Source organism: Globicephala melas, chromosome 5 (genome assembly GCF_963455315.2).
Source record: "Globicephala melas chromosome 5, mGloMel1.2, whole genome shotgun sequence".
Classification (NCBI taxonomy): domain Eukaryota; kingdom Metazoa; phylum Chordata; class Mammalia; order Artiodactyla; family Delphinidae; genus Globicephala; species Globicephala melas.
The window spans coordinates 133,130,629-133,156,103 of NC_083318.1; the positions used below are offsets into that span (position 1 = coordinate 133,130,629).

Genomic DNA, 25,475 nt, shown 5'->3' on the forward strand with positions numbered 1-25,475 from the left:
TAAAAAAAGTAAGAATTGTTAACGAGGATGTTAAAATACATATTTCTAATATATATATATATAAATGATACCCAAAATATTTTAACTTGAAAATAAATAAATGCAAGTTAACACTTATAGATTTCCTGCATTATTTGCAAACTACGTACTTCATGGCCTTTTTGATATATTTTTTAAAAAATAATTTCTGATCTTGCTTTCAAACAGGGTATTAACTTTTCTTAAGGAAAGTCCCAGTGAATTTCACAATTTCATAATTCATAACAACAGCTGTTGAATACAGCACATAGCCTTCAGGTTGTTATTCTATTGAGTCCTCCGCCTTGTATTTACAAAGATTAAGGACTTCCTCATTGTACCCATATTTACAATAAATGCTGTTCCTAGTCTCTCCTTCTAAAGGATGATGGTGGATGAACCCGCAGGCAGAGTCCCATGTCTCAGGACAGTCTGCCTCACTGGCACTGGCTGTTGGTGGTCTCCTCTGCAACCTTGGTTTCTTCCAGGGGTGAGAGTGGTGGATAATCTTGAGGGTCTCGATAGACTCCCTGAAGTGCTGATTAATAAGAGCACAAACTCTCACTTGTCAGACCCTGTTCTCTGTACAGCCAGAGTTTTTAACATGAAGCTGCCCTAGATTGATGTAGGGCTGGGTCTCAGTTCTGGCCGGCGTGTGTGTGTGTGTGTGTGTGTGTGTGTCCCTTAATACAGGGAAATCGTCAAAAGTACTGTTTGCTCACTCCTCTAATAAAACATTTATTGATTTTATAAAGAATGTTAGGTCAAAAGAATTGATATTACATCTTTTATGGCTCTTAATGAACCTCTTGTGATTTAAATGGTTTTACCAGCTAGGGCAGTCCCTGGGTGAGGCCACGAGGAAGTCACCTCAAGAGTGCCCAACAGTGGTGGGGAGGAAAGGAGCAACAAACTAAGACCGCGGGTGAATCTCTGCCATTAGGTTCTCTCTAGGGAGCCGAGGTTTTTCCGTGTTAGTTTCCTGGGTCATCGCGCCCCCCTAGTTTCCCAATGCTTTGTTTCAGATTCTTTCACCCATAAACAGGACACGCCTTTCTTCATCCTTTCAGCGGCTCGTCGCTGAGGCTGCCGCCGGCCAGACAACCTAAACTCTCTCGCTGAGGTTGGGGCTCCGGTGTCCCGGGGATTCTGGTCATTTACCGAACCGCAACATAGGTGTCCGTCCGCGTGCTAGGGCGCATGAGCTGCTGAGAAGCCAAAAAACTTTCTCCTCACCCTACGCATCTGCCATCAGTCCAAGCACCGAGATAGGAATCTTCGCAGCGGCAACCGCACTCCTCCTCCTGGGCTCCACCCACTCTCGCCCTGTCCGCACTCACCCTCAGAGCCGCCGCGCGGCAGACCCCTCCCCGTACTGCCCTTGACTCCGGCGGCCCTGTCCGGGAGGGCTCCGGGTGCGCCTCGGGCTCCGTGCCGCCTCCGCCCGCGCTGCGTCCCCGCGTGCGCGCCGGCTTATCCAGTCTTTGAGCATGGCAGATTTCCGCCGGATGACATCATGGGAGCGAGTGAGTGCCGGCTCCGCCGGGGGGACGGAGGAGGGGAGGGGGGAGAGGAGGGGAGAGGCTGGGAAGCGGAGCCTGAGACGGTTGCCTGCCGCCGGCCGGCCGTCCGCCAGCCGGAGAGGAGCGCTCCGCCCGCTGCTGACAAAGGATGGGAGGATGCCTGCGCCCTGGGAGGCGGGCTCCGCGCAGCCGGGCGGCCGCCTGAGCGGCTTCTCCCTCCGCCGGTGAGTGACCGCGAAGACCCTCCAGGCAGCGCCGGTGCGAGCTCGCAGCCCCTCAGCCCGCCGTCCCGGAAGCCTGGGTCTCCGACCCGAGCAGGGCTCGGCGCGGCGGCCGCCCGGGAGCGCAGGCAGCAGGTGCCCGTGCCCGGTGGGTCCGCGCGGGAGCGGGAGCACCGGGTCGGCGTCCGCGGGGCTGCTAGGAACCGCCTCCTCGGCGGCTGCCTGGGCGGTCGCCCCCGCCCGTCCGCCGGCGCTCGCTCTGTGCGCCGGCCCTTTCTGGTGGGCCCCCCGGTGCGCGGCAGCCGCTAACACCGGCTTCGTGCTAGTGGCCGACCGCGCCCCTCGGGCAGCGCGGAATCGATGCCAGTCCCTCGTGAAGCTCGAGTGCGGGCTTGAGGGGCTCAGACGCCGGTTCCCCGGGGAGGGCGCGCGCCGCGGGCCGCCGAGCGCAGCCTTTGTTTCGGGTGAGCGCCGGGGCGCTCAGCCCTGCGCGGGCTCTCGGCCTCTGTTGAGGGGGGATCGCGTCCCGGCATCGCCCGCCTGGCGGGGATGCCGTCGTGTTCTTGCCGCCGGCGGGACTGAGACCTCAGCAGGGTCTTGCGCCCGAGGGTGAGTGTCGCAGTTGTCCAGGTGCAGAGCGAGCTTCTTAAGCTCCAGGAAGTGAAGTGACCGGTGGAGGCAGAAAGACGCCCAAGTTCTGTCCCCAGGTGATACGAGTGAAAGGGCAAACTTAGCGGGACTCCCTCGCGCTTTGTTTTCTGGTTTCCGAGGCGCTCTTCCTGAGGATTGTTTGTGACAGGTGGATGCAGTTAGAGGCACGTCCAGTATGTAGTTAGGGAGATCTACGTCTTCCTGGCAATCCCTTATGTTATTCAGTAGTGGCGGAAGAGGTCCGCTTCCTAAATATTTTTGGGGTCGGAATCTGTTCTGTTACAGAGCTTTGTGGGCTGACCGAGGAAAGAGTGGGAACCTGCTGACGTCCTTTCGTTTAGAGTTGGGCTGCCTCTGAGAGCTGGAAGCCACGGTGCCCACACCCACGCCTCCTCGCTGCCTGGGGGTTCCACGCAGCTTTTACCCGTGAATTTCTTCTGTTTGGGGAGAGTCCAATTTCCAGATCGTAGAGAAGTAGCGAAACCTATTGGAATATTTGATTTTAAAGTCATTTTATTTCCAAAAGAAACACTTGGTGGAAAAGGTGAAAGAAAGTGAAAGTTTGCCACTTTGGGGTTCAGTTACTTTGTTTTGGAGTTTCATCTACTGTCATTGCCATGTAAGATATTTAAAATTTTGAGAGCTATTTCATATTCATGAATTTAGTGTATAATAAATTATCTCGGAGTATTAACGAGATTCTTGGTATACGAATTCGATATTCCAGCATCTAACATAGTACGAGGGTATAAGGAAGTAATCACAGTCCTAATTCGGAGGGTCATTTTATTGCCTTTTTATTAAAAAAGATTTGCTGGTTTTCCTTTAGAATGTTTCTTTTCCTTTAAAGACAGGCATTCCTAAGTAAACTTTTCCAGAACAGAAGCATCAAAGTGAATTTTTTTGATCAGTGCAAGCTCTTGTGATAAACTTGAGGTCTTTTCAGAACAGACTTGATAGAAAATTGTTGGAGTAAGAAATGGGGTGGAAGTGAAAAAGGAGCTAGGTGAGATCATAGAGGGAGGTTTTACTAAATATAAGCCGTGGAACAAAGATGGGCCTCAGAGGATGTCACATCAGTTTTGCTCATTGTGGCTTTTACATGCTGCTGTCTCTTTCTGGGGAGGATATAATTAAATGTTTGATTGTGTTGTGTTCTGTTGGCAGACCCGTGATATAACCAAAGAGAGCCCATCTTTATCCAGAACTTCTGGGTTTGGAAGCAACATTTTCTCCCGTGATTCAGAAATAATTTTTACTTCATTATTTGTTTCCTGACTTCGTATCAGAAAGGGCTCCACCAGTTTCTTCAAAAGTTTTCTCTCTTTCTAACTTTGTTGTGCTCATCTCTTTGTAGTAAAGCTTAAGGAGCTTTACGTGAAGGTTCTTAGAGAGCCTGTTGCTCATACTGGCTGTTCTCCTTAAATATAGTAATACCAAAATCTCTTTGAAACTAGCCCAGTGAACGTACTGTTTACTGATGTGCTCATGTGGTGATGTGCACCGGACATGATAATGTACGTTTATGTAAAATGTATAATCCTGATCTGACAGTCAGCCAGCAGAGATAAGCAGGAGGCATATGGTATTTGGCTCATGGTTTTGGGCAAATGATATTTCCTTTAACGATAAGATATTTTACTCCCTTTATATGGTGAATGAAAATGTCCATTAAGGCAGCAGGTTATACTTTATGTCTGAAATCTCTTATTTCAAAAATATTTATCCAAGCAGGTAAAAATGCTCTGATGCTTCACTACACACACACTGGAATATGTGAGGAAAGTCCTCAGATAGTGTAAGCCTCTTAGAAATCTATATTGTTTAATATATTTGATAGGCAGTACAAAATTATTTTAAAAAATATATGAAGTAATATTCTCATAATGTTCTTTAATATATTTCACAAATATCTTGGCTATTTTGTTACACAAGGACTCTGAATTGGGAAAAATGAGAGGAAGAAGAGGAAGTTGTAAGACAAAAACACAGCTATAGTATGTTGCCCAGAGTAGGCAACAGTGATGTTTCAAGGTCATGGAAAAGGACCACTATGTCAGAAGACTGGAAGATTTCCAAGAAAAGATTATGTATGAGGATTAAGTCTATACTATTTGGTGGCCTCTTGGTTTGTTGTTTCAATTGTCTGATTTGAACAGGTAATGTAGGATTTCTGTGATACAGTAGAAGTCTCTTCACCTTCCTTGAGGCTAAATTAAATCTTGAACCCAATCAGAAGTTTTCTGGTATTTTCTGTAGTGTAATTCAAATTCTAGCTTAAGGATGCTTTATGGATCACAAAGCATCATGACTTTAACTTTTGTGTAGGCCTTGGATATTGAAGTTGTTTAGTAAAAGCCTTTTGGCTGAAAGGTTTTGGCATTTCAGCCTTTTCTTGGAATTATAATTTCAGAGTGAAAACCAACGATATGGAATTGTTGAAAATATTCAGGAGTGTGATGACATTTATAGGGGTAAGGTAATTTTGTCAGTGCAGTTTTTAAAAATAAAATTTTTAAAAAATGGAGAAAAAATCCTCAGAAGCTAAAGTTATCCCCTTTTTATGTATTGGACACATTTTGCAACTTAATGGACTCCTTTGATATTATTAATTCATTTTCTACTTCCCAGTGTAAGAATGTTGAGCACTGGGTAAGAGAAATGTGTTCTAGCTTTGACTTTGTCATCTAATTGAGGACAAGTCTCTGAACTTCTTGGATAACACTTTCATTTTACATAAAATAAAGATAGTATCTGCTCTGCCTTTCTCACAGGGAGTGGTGTATAGTAAATGAGCTAATGTGCAAAAGTGACTTTAAAAATAGAGGAAGAACTATCTAACAAATATTATTTATTAGTTAACTTTTAAACTTCACGTATTTTCAGTTAAAGAAGTAAATTTATATAAAGGTGAATTTGGTTTGTGATTTCTACTTTAAACGTCTGGTATTTTTAATTAGTGGCATTCTTGACAACTCATTTATTAGAATCTTAATAAAAATTGTTAAGTAGGCTGTTATATATCTTTATTATTGCAACTTTCCTGGCAACAAATTCTCTCATTTTTGTGTGTGTGTGTCTGAAAATATTTTTATACAGCCTTTATTTTTAAAGAATATTTAAGCTGGGTATAAAATTTTTATTTGGCAGTTGTTTTCTTTCAACTCTTTACCTTGTTATTCTTTTGACTCTGGCTTCCATCAGACCTCTCAATCTTGTTGCTTTAAAGATAATGGGTCTTTGTCTCTGACTGACTTTAAAATTTTCATTTTTTTTTTTTTTCACTTTTACTATGATGTGCCTGGATATGATTTTCTTTTGGTTTAACTTCCTTGGAGTTTGCAGAACTTCTTGAATTTGTGGGTTGATGTCTCTCATCAAATGAAATTCGTAGTGCATTCTTTTTTTTTTTTTTTTTTGGTGGTATGCGGGCCTCTCACTGTTGTGGCCTCTCCCGTTGCAGAGCACAGGCTCCGGACGCGCAGGCTCAGCGGCCATGGCTCACGGGCCTAGCCACTCCACGGCATGTGGGATCTTGCCGGACCGGGGCACGAACCCGTGTCCCCTGCATCGGCAGGCGGACTCTTAACCACTGCGCCAGGGAAGCCCTGTAGTGCATTCTTGATACTCTACTCCATTCTCTTTTCTTTTTCTGAGATCTCAATTATATGTTTAATACATGATTTCACTGTGCCCAGCCTGGCTCTTATACTTATTTCACTACTTTCTACTCTTCATTTCTCTCTATACTTATTTGGAAATTTTTCTTTGACCTTTTCTTCCAGTTTACTAATCATCACCTACACTATGCCTATTATGCTCTCAGGCTCATCTATGGGTTATTACTCTAATTATTGTATTTTTTTCCAGTTTTCAAATGTGTATTTCATTCTTTTCTATGGATACCAATTTATCTATTTTCTCCATCTTTTCCTGTTACTTTGCCCATGCTAATCAAAATTACTTTAAAGTTTTTTATGCTAATGCCAATAACTGGATTACTGTGAGCTTCTTTTCAGTGTCTCTCTTTACTCTTGATTTTAGTAATTGTGTATAAAAGTTGTAGAGGCTCCAGACAAATTCATCCAAGACCAAAGAGTCGTCAATATTTCTTCTGCTAAGCAGATAAAATGGAGTGGTGGACAGTCATTGTAATCCAGTGGGTGACAGAGCTAACTCCAGTGCAGATGGACTTCATCCCCTGCAGGGTTACGTAGCTGCCAAGGCCCGGACATCCAGAGCCTTCCACGGGTGCGTTCACAAATACTAAACACAGTCAGGGCAGGACTTCTGAGAATCCTGCTCTTCTTTTCAGAAGCTTTCTTCTTACTGTCTTAGCCTCTAATCATACATGCAACATCATACGAGCATGTGGGTAAAACCAGGCATGTGCCAGTTTGGTGCTTCATCATTTGTTTCTCACTGGGATCTTGGCCTGTCCTATATCTAACCTTTTATCTTTCACCCTCAAAGCAAAAATTTCTTCTGGATTCTCTATCCCATCTCAGTAGTCCTTTGCTCAGGCAAAGCGCATATTCTCAACCTTTTGCCATGTGTTTAGAATGACAAATGCCCCTGTTCTCCATTCCAGGGGAGAAAAGCACCCTCAACAATTCAGTTTACTTCTTCAGTGCTTCCTTTATCTGGAGTCTTGAAGCCTCTAGTCTTGGCTTCTTCAGAAGATCTTCAATAGTTTTTAACAGATTTTTTTCTTATATCTGGCTTTTCTAGTTGTTCCAGGTGGTAATGTTGGACACTGTGAGTTACTCCACCTTAACTTTTAGCTGAAGTGAGTCATCACTTTTCACTGAGTACAAAATAGATGTGTAGAGATGCAAGATCATTACTTTGTGATAAAGCTGGAGTTAGTAATCTCAGTAATCTCAGCCTTTTGGGCTCCTAGGCAATACAGCTAACTCCAAACCCATTTGATTTAAAAAAGTATTGTCGGGCTTCCCTGGTGGCGCAGTGGTTGAGAGTCCGCCTGCCGATGCAGGGGACACGGGTTCGTGCCCCGGTCCGGGAAGATCCCACGTGCCACGGAGCGGCTGGGCCCGTGAGCCATGGCCGCTGAGCCTGTGCGTCCGGAGCCTGTGCTCGGCAACGGGAGAGGCCACAACAGTGAGAGCCCCGCGTAACGCAAAAAAAAAAAAGTATTGTCATAAAAAGAGGTCAGATTCTACTAATTATATATTATAATTATACTGTAGTCACATTTTGTACAATATGATTTGGAAGCAGTTTGACTATTTCCTTTTTGAGATAGAATTTAGCAACAGTGAAAGACAATGATTCAAATAGGTAGTAAATGTACATTCACGGTAAGTAAACACAATAAATTGGCGAAACTTCTTCCTCTTAGGAGTGATACACACACACACACGTGTGTATAAAAAATAACATTCCTTTCTGAACATAAGCACCCCATGATTTAGGACTCATCTTAATTTACAAATAAATTCTACATAAAAGGAATGAATAATGTGGGAAGTCTAGAGCCTCGTTCTTTGTAGAAACAACTGTCTTTTGTTTTTCAAATTGTTACTCTGGAAAGCAAAGATACAGACTGATAGCTTGTCATATGCATGTAATAGAGTTAACAAGTTAATAGTATAGCAAGTTTTTTCTTATTGGTATATCGATGAAACTCAGAATATATTTCTTCCAGAAGAAATGTTGCAAATGATGGTCAGTTGCTTTAGAAATAATGTCTTTAACAATATACTTAAAGCATGACCTAATTTAACTATACTTCTACGGATTAGCCTAGAAGTTTTATTGAATCTGTCTGTGGATGGATGGATACTCAAGGTGAACTAAAATATGTAATGCTATTTCTAAGTGATTATATATTCTAGTAGGTAACATGTAAGAAACCACTGAAGTTTTGGGACACAATCAGGTGGAAATTGGAGAATGCCCAGAATGAACTCTTTTTCTGCCTTCTATTCAGTGTCCTAAGGTCCATCAGGAAACTGAATAATGCTTGGTGGGAGCGATAAAGCAGGCACTGTGGAGTTGCTGGCTCGCTATTTGGGGCTGACACTCTGAAGGTCAGAGCTTTGATTCTCACAGGCATATCACATGCCTCTTGGGCCCTTCCTGGCCTCCCTTCAGCCTCACTTCTGATTCTGTCTGTGACTGTGGCAGACATTGTAAGAAGGCTGTGACTCAGTTGTGTTGACTTTGCCCCTTAAGCTTGTGCTGAGAACTTTTCCTTTCTGGTCTGTGATTTACCAGCATGTCTTACCCCTGCCCCTGGAAGTGCAGTGCAGCCTAGAAGTGGGAAGAGTGAGACAAGTGGGCAGTTCTGAGAGACTTTCTATGGGGCCTCAGAAGGTCCAGGTTGGGTGGAACCTCAGATGGCCATGATCATGACCCAGCTCCATACACCCGTAGTGGCTTTTATTCTGTGCCTGTTTCACTTTACCTGGGGCTTCTTTCTTATTCTCTGATATCACCTTATACTATTTGCACATAAATTTTTATTTCAGCCACTGCTTTTGAAGGAAGCTTGGCTTGAAGTATGTGGTAAATTAGCTTCTCTTTAGAGGAAAATGAAAAACAAGCAAAAAAAAAAAAAAAAAAGAAAAAGAATCAGGACTAAATCCTAAGCCACATCCATTTACAATGCGAGAAAAGTGATAAGGAAGAAGTAAAACAACATATTTCTCAAAGGTATTTTATTTACAAAGTCATCATTTTTCAAGTCACCAAATGGGGCCATTTAAATAATTCTTTTAGTAACTATGAGATCACCTGTTGACTTAATGATTAATTTCCCTCCTTCCCTTCTTTTCTACTTCCTTTTAATATATATTTACTGGTGATCCACTCTACATCCTGTACTCAGCTGGGTCCTGGTGATATGATGATTGAAAAATGTGGCATGATTCCTGCCTCTTTGGAGAGTTTTATTTTGTGAAATTAATTGAACACTCAGACAAGCAGATTGCACATATGGGAGAGTGAATGCATTGAAGGACAGGTACACACTGATTAGAAAGCCGGTTACAGGGGAGTTTGACTTAGTTCAGCTATTATAGGAGGGGTCTGGCCAAGCCTTCTTGAGGAGGGGACACTTGAGCTGACAGCAGAAGGGTGAGAGCTAGTTAATCAGGCAGCTAGAGGAGGAAAGAGTCTTCTAACAGAGGGACAAATGGACTGTGCTCAGGGCCCTGTTGTTGGGGGAAGTTTGACAGTTTTGAAGGAGTCGTAGGCAGCCTGAAGGAGGGAGTGTGAAATGGTTGAGGAGATGTGCCACATATGAGGGGCTGTCCCAGAATGTTCCAGATGTCGATGACTGAAGTGTGTGTGCATGTGTGTGTGTAACTGTGTTTGTGTGTGATGGTGGCAGTAAGGAGGGGCCTCATAAATAAATGAGAGGCTGTAGTAGCAAAAAAGAAATATGGGAGGCATCTGGGGAGAACGCTGTATTATATATAGATTAACAAATAGTAAAAGTTATGAATATTTGAAAAATGTGAGAATTGTAGAAACGGATCATTCTAAATTAGTGCATTTCTAAAAAAAGTTGGAAAAAAAAGGGAGTGAGATATTCATTTATTTGTTGCTCTATTTATTTGTCCTAGCTCATGAGATCTTAAAAACTGTATAAAAGGCTTTTTAAGTTCTATGTATCTAAGTAGTTTTACATTGCTATAAAATTTATGTACCTTTACTAGTTATCTGTCGATTTGTAGGGTGGTAGAACTGTAGGTAGACTTTTCAACAAAAATTTTACATACGGTTGCTTTTAACAGTGTAACATAGAAGGCATCTACACAGATGTACTGCAGCACGGTGCCTGGCCACATTTAATTACCCAGTCCCAAGTCACTTCCTGCACTGAGATTTTAATAAAGTTAAATTGCCTATGTACCCACATAAGTTTGGAAGTTTGGATTCTGGTTCTGCTAATTTCTCTCTAATTTAAAATTCAAGGGACTAGAGACAAATTATTTTCCACTTAGAACCATATTTCCTTTGATATGTCTCAGGAATTTTGCCTTAATAGAATCCAAAGTTATATTCCAGACACAGTGTGAAATGACCCTTTAAGATTTAGCATAATATATATAACAGCTCTTGCTAGTTATTCTCTCTTCTTGATGAGATAACTTGGTTTATTTTTATGTTACTTTTAAACTTAATCTTTTATGAAATCTCTTAATCTTGTATGTCTCATTTTTAAAAGTTTATTAAATAAATGGATATACAAATATTGCTTTAGCAAGCACAACATGAAAGAAGGATTTGTTCCAGAGAATTAGACAGAAATGGAGGAATTAATTGGACAGATTATTAAGGTATTGAATAACAAGTATAAAAGCTAAAGTCTGGGACTCTTTGATTTGTTCCTTATGATGGTGGAGGATAAGCACCCCTAGGCTCAGAAAAACAAACTTAGAAAAATCCCTTCCCCTATTTTTTGTAGACCAAAAGTAAGAACACAAGTCTTAAAAGCAATGACAATAGATATTATTTTCATGGACTTTTGTTTTGGGGATGAACCATAGTTGGCAACTTACAGAAATTGTTAAAAATGATGCAAAAAGTGTTAAATTTTTTTTTATCACATATTGCCCAGCAACCCAAAAAGCCCAAAACTATATTTTGGGGACATGTTAAAGGGATCTTAGTATTTGAAGTCTAATTACAATAAACTGTTTTCCTTTAAACAATGAAAGGAAGTATTTCAAAATATTGGTATTAGTCATAGGAGTATGGTTAGTTGAGTTCCTACTTTTTATTTTCCAAATAACTTTTCAATAAGTGTGATTTATTTTCATAATAAAAATGTAAATAAATACTTATTGAATGGAAAAAATGAATACCTGAAGCAAACGTCAAAGTGATAACCTCTGTTAAATTTTAAAGGTTCTTTTTGTGGGTGTTTGTTATTTTTTTAATACTTTTCTGCATGATATATATATATTTTGTGATAAAATTAATCATAGAGAAAAAATGATATGAAAGGAATCTTCTATTTCATGCTAAGTTACCCTCTATGGTGATACATCTAGTGCAAAAATTATTTGAATAATGTGCCTCTCAACAGTATAAGAGACAACATATGTTTGGCTTTTTCTTACTGGGATCCAAAATTATGTTTGTTTCAAATGAATTGTTTTAAGGAAATTGTTGGTTATCCTAACTTGTCCTAATAAGTAAGAGAACAATTTAATATTGCCAAATTTTATGTGTTTTTGTGAAGAGCAAAGACTTCTCCAAATTTTTTGCCTTCTGGTTTTTTTTTTTTTATGGTGGTAACAGTTGTGTGGATTACACACTCTGAACTCACGAGCCCCTTAGCCCTGATTGGGGTCCTACTCAGCAGCTGTGCTGTAATTTGATCATGTGCACTTCACCATGTGGGTGATAGGAGTGTCCATGCTTTTAGACGTGCAGTACTTTTACATTAGTTATTCCTCGATGAGTGAAAAATTATTATACTTTACTTAGGTTAATATTTGTTATATAAAGAAAATTTGAAAATTGTTTTAAACAGAAAGACTCTATCCCTATTAGAGGAATGGTACACAGTGGTAGTCAGAAAAAGCGCAGACTCTTTAAGTCATTGAAATCCCCACTCATTAGTGAGGTACACTAATCAAATTGCTTAACATGTTTGAATGTTGGCTTCCTTATCTGCAAAACATGGATAATAGGGCTTCCCTGGTGGCGCAGTGGTTGAGAGTCCGCCTGCCGATGCAGGGGACGCGGGTTCGTGCCCCGGTCCGGGAGGATCCCACGTGCCGCGGAGCGGCTGGGCCCGTGAGCCATGGCCGCTGAGCCTGCGCGTCCGGAGCCTGTGCTCTGCAACGGGAGAGGCCACAACAGTGAGAGGCCCGCGTACTGCAAAAAACCCCCCAAAAAACAGAAAAAACCATGGATAATAGTACCTTCCTACTAGGGTTGTTATGAAGATCAAAGGTAGTAAGGAAATTCCCTAATAAATAGTAGGTATTTAATAAAAGTAGTTCATACCATTATTAAAACTAGTATTAGATACTCTCTATGTTGTCTTGGTACTTTTTAGGTGTGGATGAAATTTAAAGATTTAGTTGCATGAGAAACTAAGAAAGTTGGCAACAACTACCACTACCACCTCCAAATGAATTAATTAATGCATGTATTCATAATTGGTATCAATTTACAGTGAGTGCTTTTATTTTTCATTTTTTCTCTTTATTTTTAAAACTTTCAATGATGAGAGCATAACACTTTGATAATAGCAATATGAAGGAAACTTTATTTGCAAGATGGATTATTTACTTAATTATTAGTTTGTGAATCATAGACAACAAACATTCAATCTGATATCCAAGGGTATTGTTACTATATCATAGTAGGATAATAAACATAATGCAAAAGAAAAGAACAAATGTGGATTTTTTTCAATGGTTTTGTAGCTATAAAACTACAGGGTAAAACAGGCTTGTTGTAAAAAGTTTAAACAATATGGAAATATCTTAGTAAAAAGTGAAAGGCCCTCTTTAATTCCCTCCAAACTCAAATGTATTGACTTTCTTCCTGAGATGTAGCCAAAATATAGACATTTTATGCTCGTATATATCCTATATATTTATGCTCAGCTGTATTAGAACATACACCTTTTACTAAACATGTATTGGACTGTGCCTTATCTTTTTATCATATCTCTTGGATATCTTACTAGTATAGCCTACAAATTGTATGACATTACGTTTCTGGGAGTATTCAGCGATTTAATTTCTAGAAAAACTCTTGCATGTGGGCACAAAGAGACATGAGTTTATGAGAGTATCTTTGTATTAATTTAAAAATTCTAAAAATCATCAATTATGCTATCTTGATGCAACTGAATACTATATAGAAGTTAAATGTAATTCTATATATTAGTTACACATACTTAAACATGTAGTAGAATTGTGAAAATGTGGTCACAGTGTTGAGAGAGCAGTTTCTATTTTCAGTAGATCCTCATAGACCTATCTATCCTCACAGATATTACAAAGTCTCTCTCCATAATGGTTGTAGCAGTTTACATGCCCTACAGCAATGTATGGAGTATTATCAGACTTCTTATTTTTTGCATGTACATGTTTATACATGTTGATGTTTTATTTTCTTTATCTGATTGGTACTGTTGAGCTTCTCTTTTTATTTATAAGGACTTCTTAATTCTTCTCTTTTGTAAATGGTTTTTCAAATACTTTGTTCTTCTTACCCCTCAGTTTGGATTTTTAAAATTTGTACATTGTGAGCACTAACATTTTATCATTTATATGCGTTGAAAATATTTTCTGGCAGATGGCCCTTTAAAAATTTTTTTTATTACAATGTTTATTCTATAGAGGTTTTGAAATTTTATTGTTCTCAGTTTTATTATTAATTTCCTTTATAAATTTTGGTTTTACTTGTTCAAGTAGTCTTTTCTTGGGGATTATAAAGATATCCCCTAGTTTCCTCCTGAAGCTTTAACTATGTTTTGCGCTAAAGTCTCTAGCGTAGTTGGAAGTTGGAATTCATTTTTGTTGTTATTTTGAAGTACAAACCCACACTCTCCTCCCCCTTGCAGCCCATGTGCACAGCCAGTTGTCCTAGTTTAATTTTTCTCATTGATTTGTAAGGCTAACTTATAGGTTTGTTCTGGATTCTCTCTTCTGTTCCATTGACCTGTTTGTCTAATCTCATGAGAATTCAAAACTTAATTCCTTAATCCTTTAGCCATGAAGAAGTCCAGTCCTTATGAAACTGAGTGTAGTTATCAGTTAGCCGTTAATAAATAATAAACTGTAACCTGTTTGCACTAATCAGCCTCTTGATAATTGTTTTTATAAAAACTTGCATGCCTTCCACATGTCACGTAGCCCAGGGGTCCCCAACCTTTTGGGCACCAGGGCCTGCTTTCGTGGAAGGCGGTTTTTCCAGGCACGGGGCTGGGGGAATGGGTCAGGCGGTCACGAGAGCGATGGGGGGCGATGCGGGGGGCGGCAGACGAAGCTTCGCTAGCTCTCCGGCTGCTCCCTTCATTCTGTGAGGCCGGGGCACTGGGGACCCCTGATGTAGCCTAAACAACAAGATGTTTGCCCAGGTTTTTTTTAGGAACTGGGAATCCGCTGTGTCCCCTTCGAGCTTGAGCCTGTTAAGAACATGAACCCTGCAAATGGGCTCGCGCCAGTGTCCGCTTGTGACCTTTTGACGTCAGAGGTCCACCCAAACTCCACCCTCAGAGCATGCGGTGCTGATTTCTGAGCCTGCCTCCCATGGAGAAGCCTGTAACTTAGTTACGTCTTCACGGAATGATTACCTCACCTTTTTCTTGTCTGCAGTTACCTTTCCCTGTGCCTCGGCTTTATCCCATAAATAACCCGAGCCCTTCACCTTCGGGTAGGCAGATTTGAGATTTATTCTCCCATCTCACTTGGCTGCCTCGTGAATCCTCCCTTTCTTGGCTGCAAACAGACCTTAGCATCTCAGCATTGGGCTTGCTGCGTTTCAGGCAAATCAGCCTGGTTCAGTAACACTAATTCTTATGTTTTTTCATTGTCTTGGCTGCCCTTATAAACTTGTCCGTGTTAGTTTAGAGTCTGCCTGTTCAGTTCCATAAGGCATTCTATGGGATGGATGTTCTTTGGTTGCTTATTTTGACCATTTCTCCATGGAGCTGCATCCCTCGTGCTGCTTTGTCTTCTGACTAGTGGCTGAGTTTAGCCAGTGCGAGACAGCAGCAGGAGATTGGGGTGGAGAAGAGAGAGGTAAGGGAATTTACATTTCAGGCCTCCTCGCTGGCCCTTAGCAGACGTGGCAGTGAATGCATACTTCTATGCCCGCAAGCCCTACACAGTAGTCCCCCGCCTTGTCCAGGATTCTGCTTTCAGTTACCGTGGTCAACCTCCGTCATAAAATATTACACGGAAAATTCCAGAAAAAAACAATTAATAAGATTTACGTATACGCCATTCTGAGTAGTGTGATGAAATCTTGTGCCTCCCTGCTCCATCCTGCCCAGGACGTGAATCATCCCTTTGTCCAGCGTATCTGCACTGAATACACTACCCGTCTGTTAGTGCTATAGGAAAAAACATAGTGTATAGGAAGTTCAATACTGGCTGAAGTTTCGGGCATCCACTGGGAGTTTTGGAGCATATCCAAGGTGGATAAAAGGAGGCTGCTGTGCTACAGAGCTTCAGTTCCATCTGGATTCTGTAACTCCATACCTTCCCTTTGTCCCATCAAGCGTGGGAGGTAGTGGTGGTTGTAGTAGCGAAGGGATAGAGAACAGCATCCTTTTTTTTTTTTTGCCACATGGCGTGGCACCTGGGATCTTAGTTCCCTGACCAGGGATCGAACCCGTGTCCCCTGCAGTGGAAGCGCGGAGTCTTTAACCACTGGACTGGAGCACCAGGGAAGTCCCAACAGCATCCTTCTTTTAACTACCATCACATCTCAGCACTTTGTCCCTTTGGTTGTGATATCTCTTTCCTTCAAGCTTCTGACATACACCCTGGTGGGATTGGAAGTGCATTTTGATCTTATAGTTTAATTTGAGAGAATTGTCATTTTTACGGTAGAGCCTTTTTTACCCATATATATGTTACACATCTCTATTTGTCGAGATGTGTGCTTCCATGTGTTATAAACTTTTTTTAAAATAAAGATCTGGCTTAGTTTTTTTTTCTGAGATTTATTCCCAGGATTATTATCATTTTTGTTATAATTGTAAATGAGATATTTATAAAGATATATGTTCTAAATGGTTATTGGTGATGGATATTGATTTTTACATGTTGACTTTCCATCCAGCAAACTTATTAAACTGTTTCATTTTTTTTCTAATAGATTTTTTGGAGGTTCTCTTTTATAGACTAGGTAGATAATTATATTGTATCTTTATAATAAAAATAGTAATAACAATAATTACTAAAACTTACTAAGAACTAACTTTTCTGAAAGACATACTTTAGTCGCTCATTCAATCTTCATTTCAATCCTATGATATAGATATTATTATGCATTTATACTTAAAATTTTTATTAAAAATATATATTTTTTCCAACTTTATTGAGATATAATTTACATATAACACTGTATAAGTTTAAGGTGTACAATGTGATAATTTAATACATGTATATACTGTGAAATGATATGTTTAGTTAACATATCAATCATCTCATATAGTTTATTTTGTGTGTGTGGTGAGACATTTAAGATCTACTCTCTTAGCAGGTTTCACATATGCAAGGCAGTATTATTAACTATAGTCGCCTGCTTGTACATTACACCTCCAGGAGTTATTTAACTTACAACTGGAAGTTTCCACCCTTTTACCTTCTTCACCTATTTCCCCCAAACCCCAGCCCCTGGCAGCCATCATTCTACTCCCCGTTTACATGAGTTTGGGTTTTTAGATTCTAGGTATAAACGAGATTGTGCAGCATCTGTTTCTCTGACCTATTTCACTTAGCATAATGTCCTTAAGTTTCAGTGTTACAAATGGCAGGATTTCCTTCTTTTTATGATAATGTTCCAAAATACACACATACACATGTATGTGAACGTATTAATATCACTCTCATGTTTTCTTTATCCATGCCATCTATCAGCATTTAGGTTGTTTCCATGTTTCCATGTCACGGCTATTATGAATAGTGCTGCAGTGAACATGGGGTCCAGATGTCTCTTTGAGGTCGTGATTTCATTTCCTTTAGTTACATTCACAGAAGTGGAATTGCTGGATCCTATGGTAGTTCTATTTTCAATTTTTTGAGGAACCTACCTACTGTTTTACATAGTGGCTGCACAAGCTTACATTCCCACCAACAGTATACAAAGGCGTTCCCTTTTATCCACATCCTCACCAGCACTTGCTATCTCTTGTCTTTTTTGATAACAGCCATCCTAAGAAGTGTGAGGTAATATCTCATTGTGATTTTGGTTTGCATTTCCCTGATCAGTAGTGATGTTGAGCACCTTTTCATGTACCTATTGGCCATTTGTATGTCTTCTTTGGAAAAATATCTATTCAGGTTCTCTGTCCATTTTAAAAATTGGATTATTATTATTTTTGTTGTTATTGAGTTACATGAGTTTCCTACATGTTTTGGAGAGTAACCCCTTGTCAGATAGTTGGTTTGCAAGTATTTTTCCCATTCCATAGGTTGCCTTTCTGTAGGTTCATTTTATTATTTCTTTTGTTGTGCAGAAGCTTTTTAGTTTAATGGTAGTCCCAGTGGTTAATTTATTTTTGCTTTTGTTAATTTATTTTGTATTTTTGGTGCCACATTTAAAATTTATTGCCAAGACCGATATCAAGAGCTTTCCCCCTGTGTTTTCTTCTAAGAGTTTTATGGTTTCAGATCTTGCATTTCAGTCTTTAATCCATTTTAAGTTAATTTTTGTGAGTAATGTAAGATCTAGGGGTCCAATTTTACTAATCAAGAAAAAAAGAGAGGGGACTCAAAATCAGAAATAAAAGAGGAGACATTACAACTGATACCACAGAAATGCTTCAGGGACATGAGACTACTATAAACAATTCTACGCCAGCAAATTGGACATTTCTACCAAATGATTACTGGTGTTAAAATTCAGAACAAAATATCTGGAAAAATAACATATATGGGTATATTAAAACAGTAACAGTATGAAAAAATGGGGTGATTTCTAGGAGTACAAAGAAAGTTTAATTTTTGAATACCTATTAATATAATTCATCCAATGAACATTTAAAGGATAAAATTGCCAGAAATTTTCAATAGTTGCTCAGGTGATTTTTGAAAATATACAAATACATTTCTGGTTAAAAACGATTAGTAAAACAATAGAAGAAAATTTTGTAGCATGTATGAATATATATCTAACTGGTTATAATTTCAGAATGCCTTCTGTGAAAGATTAGGAATAATACAAAAATCTCCACTATCACCATTATCATTTAGTATTTTTCTGTGTGGTGGTCAAAAACTAAGAAAATTAAAATAAGCAGAAATTTGGACAGGAGTAGGCAGATTTATTATTTTTTGAAATCTGACTATCCCAGGGCATGGTAGTGGCTCCTGTGATCACTCTCCCTTCCTGTGGTGCCTGGGCCCTCTGAACAGTTGTCATTCTGTAACAAGCTTGTCTCTCTTTGGTAACTAGACTGCACCTGAAAGTACCGAAGAAATGATTATGAGATAATCATGGGACTTTGCTATAGCAAGTGATCTGAATTCGAGTACAAATGTTATGTGGTTGTAGTTAGTGATAACACAAACGATGAGGAAATTATTTTGAACTAAACTGCTCTCGAACACTTAGAAACAAATCATCCTAATTTTTTTTGCAAATGTAAATAACATGTACATTTAAATAAACATGTAAAATGTTTAAAATATAAAAAGATACACTGGGACTTCCCTGGTGGTCCAGTGGTAAACAATCCGCCTTCCAATGCAGGGGACGCTGGTTCGATCCCTGGTCGGGGAACTAAGATCCCACATGCCGCGGGGCAACTAAGCCCATGTGCCACAACTACTGAGCTTGCTCACCTCAACTAGAGCCTGCGTGCCGCCAGTACTGAGCTCAAGCGCCTCAACTAGAGCCTGTGTGCCACAAACTACAGAGCCCACATGCCCTGGAGGCTGCACGCCACAACTACAGAGAAGCCCGCATGCAGCCACGAAAGATCCTGCATACCTCAACGAAGATCTCACGTGCCGTAACTGAGACCCAACGCAGCCAAAAATAAATAAATCTCTAAAAAAAAAGATATGTTAAAAAGCGTACTAAAATGTGTACTCTATGAATGTGATTATATAGATAACTGGCAAGTATTAGGCAAAAATGTAAATGTATTGTTACAATGATAAGTTTATGGTTGATTTTTTTTCCCTTTAAAAATGTACTTCATATTGTTAAATCATCTTTTTAATAAATTGCTTCCCCCAAATCATAGTATGTGTTATGTGGCCATGCAGAAGGGTCAGGCCTAGTCCTGTTGATATAAGACAGACCCTTGCCTCCTGTGAATTTGAACACATGCCACGTAAGAAAAAGAATCACACAATTTTAACCTACATTTATGGTATTATTTAATTTTCTAAGAGATTATATTCACATGCATTATTCAGTGTAGTTATAACTACAGTCTTTTACATGCTGGTCCTTCAGCTGAAGGTAAACTTTAGAAGAGCCAGGATTATATATCCTTAGAACCCACCCATATCCTGGCCACAGTTAATTATCAGGGACAAATTCAATGGACTGTTTGTTGGGGTGGAGAACCCCTATGAAGTATGCAGGAGAAGGATTATTCTTATTCTTATGAATGAGAAACTTGTTTAGAAAGGTTAATGATCTTGCCCTGGTAAACATTGGCAGAAAGTGTTCTTTTGTATTAAGAGCCCTGTTCTTGTGCTTGCTGGGTTGTCATCACTGATCTCACTGGACCACCTCCACACTCTCTATTCAACAGGAGAATCAGTGAGGTGGCATATGCTGTAGACCCAGGGTATGCAATATAGGGAAACACTCACACATATGCCTCTTGATATTAATATAATTGCTAAATAATGAAATACAGGCAATTACATTGAATGCCAGTCTTGTTTACAGTTCAGTGGCTGGTTCGAAGTCATCACCTGATCATTTAAATTCTTTTAAGTCTCGAATAGCCCTGACTCAGCTTTTGTTCTTTCTTCCTCCAAAGTCTCATGCCCTGGAACGCTGGAGGTGAACTTTGGTGGCTTCTCTTCTGATGGGGTCCTGTGGATCCCTTTTAACTGCTGACATTATCCTCTTATCTGTGATCCTCTCTTAGTTTGCCAGCTACACAAGAGAAAATTTGCAAGTGTTTGTTTTGGGACCTTGGAATCCTCTTTCAAAAGATAAGAACTAGTTATATTTGCTTTAAGCTGTTTGTCAAATATTCAATGTTCAGATTTTCTCACTTCTCAGGGGAAAGAAAATTGGCCTGTCTTAAATATACCTGGTTTCTGCCCTGTTTTTTTTTTTAGATTCTGTCTATATTTAGTAAATTTTTTATTTTACATCATCTGGAAATGTCTTGTACCATTTATTGGTTATGTAAAAGTTTGCCACATGTAAGTTTGAAACAGAATGGAACATGTTTTATGTTTTAATGGAGCATGTTTTATGTATACTAAATTGTTTTCTTATGGATTTTACTATTAATAAGTCTTTTTCTGCCTGGAGTATTGGATTGTTAGGGACTATGGCAGTTGTGTGTGCAACAAGAGTCTACGTACCCTAGTCAGTAATTTTTTTGTTGTTGTGAAAAATGATTCTAGCAATTACATTTTATAGAAACACATGTTTCCAGAAAAACAGTTGGAGCAAAAATGAGACAATCTGGTAGGACTGTAAGTAAAAGAAAATAAAATTTCAAAATAAGAATTGGAACAGAGGAACACCTATTTGTAGGTGATATTTGTAGATGAGTTTCTGTTTGTCTCTATTGTTCACAAAACTGTGTTAAATCTTGTTATGCAAACTCCCTGCCTTTTTATATCTTTTTTTTTTGTGGTACGCAGGCCTCTCACTGTTGTGGCCTCTCCCATTGCGGAGCACAGGCTCCGGACGCGCAGGCTCAGCGACCATGGCTCACGGGCCCAGCTGCTCCGCAGCATGTGGGATCTTCCTGGACCAGGGCACGAACTCGCGTCCCCTGCATCGGCAGGCGAACTCTCAACCACTGCGCCACCAGGGAAGCCCTATACTTTGATAGTATCTTCACCTGTCATACCTGACCAGCCTTTGATAAATCTCAGATAATTATTTAAATTTTAACTAGTGACAAATGCACACCATTTGAACCTCAGTTGTGTTGGTTATTACTTTATGTTATAAAGGAACGTTCCTGACCTCCTCAGGGTTATAAAAGGTGCCTGTTTTCCAGTCCAATTGTCTTAGGTGTCTGTGTGTCTATAAACTTTGGTGCAGGCCAGTGATGTAGGCAGAACTTCTTATGGCTCCTGTATGGCCCTGACCTTCATCCACATAAATCATATGCCCCTGGACTCATGTCCCTCAGACATTTACACTAACCAAAACAATTGTTCATTTAGATCCTTCTGGTGTGGAATACACCACTGTTTTCTTCCGCTAGTTCAGAAAATAGAGAGTTGGCCGTTTGAAAACAAAATAGATCGTTCACATGTGTTTGAAGGATTACGTGTTTTAAAGGATGTGTATCTGTGTATTACACACATAACTGTCCATAGGTTTTAGATAGTATTCATTGTTCCTTAGAAAATATTTTCTGTATAAGTCAATTTCTTTGTTTGTTCACCCACTATGTTTTACTTCAATACCTGAGGCATACTTAAATTTAAACTGTGTATTTGGTGATAAAGCCCTTTGATGTTCACTGAGGGGAAAAACATGAAGAGTCAATCTTAGAATCCTACAAATACTTAATGTACCCAGTGTGCTCCAGACATTTTGGATTTATGTTGGTACTTTTGGGGGATACTTTGTAGGGATACATGATTAGAATTGTTGGTGTTCATTTTTGTAATTGAAATTAAACTGTGTGTTCTGTGGTTATTACAGTACAGTGTTAATGTATGTAATTTTGAAATCCATTCCAAAAGTTCATATCATTAAAGGCAAAGTTCCGCCTTAGTAAATTACCTTTTGAAATTGTCCATGTTTAAAAGTAAACCTCAGAAAGGCATGACAAGGATTAATGTTTGATTAATAAATTCTCATGGTGAAGTGTTCTTTCTGGTATATTCACCTCTCCCTACCCAAACCGGCTTCCTATAGTTGTAGTGAAATACAGGCAGAGTTCATAGTAGCATGAATGTCTAAAAAACTGAGAGAAGGATATACAAATATTGAATCATTATGTTGTACACTTGAAACTAATATATTGTTCTATGTCAATTATATCTTAGCAAAAACAACTAGAGAGTGATTACAGAGGCAGAGCTCAAGAAAGAGGAGAGAGGGAAACTGACTCTGTTTTCAGATAATAGCACTTGCAGTAAACACTGCAGATTTTGTATTGTCCATAATGGAGGGATACAAATCCCCTTATGGATTTATACTGTACCAGTCCGTGTGATAGTAAATTAGGAAGTGTGACAACAGCTGCAGAGAAAGGAGGAGGGTGGCTGATGAAGGATTTAATTTAATTTGAACTTTAAATAACTGTAAACAAAGAGAATAAGAATTCTTGTAAGGAGTACCAAAGGTTTGCTGTAAGGAAGTAGCTATTTTGAAAAGCAAGTGTGGAACATACGACACTGTAGGAAAGGGAAGAGAATTAGCTAATCAAACACCAGAGGAGGACGAGGATACATTCAGGGCTGAGCTGCTTCAGCCGCATTTAACCAAGTGTCCTTTATGTGAATAACTGATCCTTAGGACCAGAACAGTGCATGTCATTAGGTTCAGCTTATGTGTCTTTGCTTAAGTTATTTGTCAACAAACCATATACATATGGTTTACTATCAGTTGTTGGTGCAGGTATTCTTCACTAAGTATTTCTGTTTTTATAAAATTCAGAGTTAGAAAATGCTTTCAGCTCTTATTATAAATAAGTATATGAAAATGATCGTTGCAGTTGAAATTTTGGTGCCCATAGCTGGGAGAACAGTGCCGAGGGCCATTTCTTCAATGTTTTCCCCAAGCACATCCATGGAGAGACTTCTAGAAGGGCCGTTAAAATGCAGAGCCCTCTTCCCAGACCAGCTCTTCAGGTGGAGCTGAGAAGTCTACACTGAACCATCTCTCTGGGGGATGCGTCTGTAACAGGAAGAACATTTTGTATTCTATTGCAAGTTAATCACTAAAAGGATGTTGCCTATAAGCTTAAATTATACATATGGCCCATCTCTAGGAACCCTGCTTCCCAGGTAATGAATATTAAGCTAAAATACCTTTGTTTAGCTCACAGGAAACAGGAAACATCCTGACCAGGCCCACCTGTGAATGACTGCAGGGAGGAAGACATTAACACACCCCCTCCGAAAGCTGATGGGAACCAGGAAGTGTTTGACTTTACTCCCTCACCTTTTAGTATAAAAGGGTCCTGAATTCTAACTCGGGGAGGATGGTTCTTTGGGACGTGAGTCCACCATCCTCTCGGTCTTCTGGCTTTCCGAATAAAGTCGCTGTTCCTTGTCCCAACAACTCGTCTGTCAATTATTGGCCTGTCGTGCGGTGAGCAGTATGAGCTTAGACTCGGTAACACATGTATATAATGAACCACAACTTAATAGAATAAAGCCTATTCCTGCTTGTGTATGACCACATGCCATGGCCTTACTGAGGGCATTCTATTTTGTCTTATTTTTCTTTTAAGCCTTCTCTCTCAAACCGTTTTAAAGTGAGGAAATAATAGAGACGTAAAGATCTACAAATACCAGGAATGTTTGTTAGGGATCCTCTGGGGACTAAGAATTCCTCTTCTTCTCCCTCAGTGAGGGCCAGATGCCTGAGAAGCCTTCTGCCTCTGGAAGCCTGGCAAGAGGCCACCTGCTGTGTTAAACATATTGCAAAACTTGGAAGAAAAAGGAAAATTTTTTTCCCCCTTTGGATAAAGCTGGAAGCTTTTATCTTGTAAGATAAAGCCAGTGGGAGGAAAGCCAGTGGCTCTGCTGGGTCACAGAGTCTTCATTATGATGCTCTTGTTAGTGACTACACAGTACAGTTCTCCTGGGGCAATGTTGCCGCAGTTGAGGCCTGGTACCTGCCTGGCACACTGGTCACATGGATGGTCCTCAGTTCCTGCTCACATTGGCTGCTAAAATAATGCCACTCTCTGAAATAATGCCATTTTTAATTTACAAGTCTGTATCGGTAGTTCTCAGATTTTGGTGTGAATCACAGTCACCTGTAGAGCTGCTAAAGATCCAGATTCCTGGGTCCCACAGCCAGAGATTCTGACATTTTGAGTGAGAACAACAGTCTGTCACTTTCCTAGTGGCCTGTGTCTCCCAGAGAGATGGACTTACAGCTACGATGTAAGCACTTATGTGGTAGCACTACCCATACTTGTGACGCTATTTTTAAAAAAATAGACATTGTTACAGCAAAGAACATGCTATAGGAAGAAAAATGAAGCTCTAGAGGGTGCCTTATTTATTTCATAGCACAGCTAGTACATTGAAATTGCAGCATAAATAATTTGAATATTCTGCTGCAGGTACAGTTGGTTAAACTGTATTTTCACCATGTGTAGACTATGGACTATGGTCTTCCATGACTTATTTACAGCACGCCAGGAGTAAGGACTGCAGAGAAAACCTTTCTTCTCTACAGAAGCAGCAGCTAAGGGATCTGTCTTGGTGTGTAGCAGAAGTAGTAGCTTGATCGAAGGGTTTCACTTCAGACAGACCTGCTGAAGTTTAGAGCTTTTAAATGCCTCACACAGCAATATTGAAAACAATGGCAAATGAGGGAAAGCGTGAACTCCTCCCCAGGCATCACTTCTTGAGTAGAACACTATCTCTCAGAACCAACACCCACGTGATGACACACATCACTGGAGTTAATAGAATGCTTAAAGGCACGATGCAGACGTCCACATCTTCCAAAGGTTCTGTAACAGCTGGGTGCAAAGGAATGGAATTGCCTTACTTTTTTTTTTTTTTTTTTTTTTGTGGTACGTGGGCCTCGCACTGTTGTGGCCTCTCCCGTTGTGGAGCACAGGCTCTGGACGCGCAGGCTCAGCGGCCATGGCTCACGGGTCCAGCCGCTCTGCGGCATGTGGGATCTTCCCGAACCGGGGCACAAACCCATGTCCCCTGCATGGCAGGTGGACTCTCAACCACTGCGCCACCAGGGAAGCCCTTGCCTTCCTTTTAAATACACCTATTGCGCTAGCAATGTTCTCTCTGAATCCCCAGAAGAAAGCGCATATCTTTGTGTTATTTGAGGTTAGGGTTTGTAGAGTAATTACAGAAACTCCTTTCTTAAATGGATTGAGATATCAGAATTTATTAACATATCTTCTTCCAAACACTTTAAAGAAAAATGCTATTGCTATAAAAGTACGTGAAAATAGATTAAAAGACCTTTGGAGCTTCTTTTTACATTTCTATGTTTTTTGTTTTAATGTCTG

The 25,475-nt window shown here is 40.1% G+C and overlaps 1 protein-coding gene across 4 annotated transcripts in view; it reads left to right on the forward strand.

The window, feature by feature from the left end:
• The first annotated feature begins 1,377 nt into the window (after nt 1-1,377).
• The window catches only part of MARCHF1 (membrane associated ring-CH-type finger 1), an 839,495-nt gene continuing 815,397 nt past the window's right edge, over nt 1,378-25,475 (forward strand). For 2 of the 4 annotated variants that reach the window (XM_060299838.1, XM_060299842.1), the window contains exon 1: nt 1,597-1,765. The gene's annotated coding sequence lies outside the window, so the exon portion shown is untranslated. Of the gene's footprint in view, nt 1,545-1,596; nt 1,766-2,340; nt 2,372-25,475 lie in introns of those variants that run through there. The other 2 variants (XM_060299840.1, XM_060299837.1) reach the window with 2 other exon arrangements.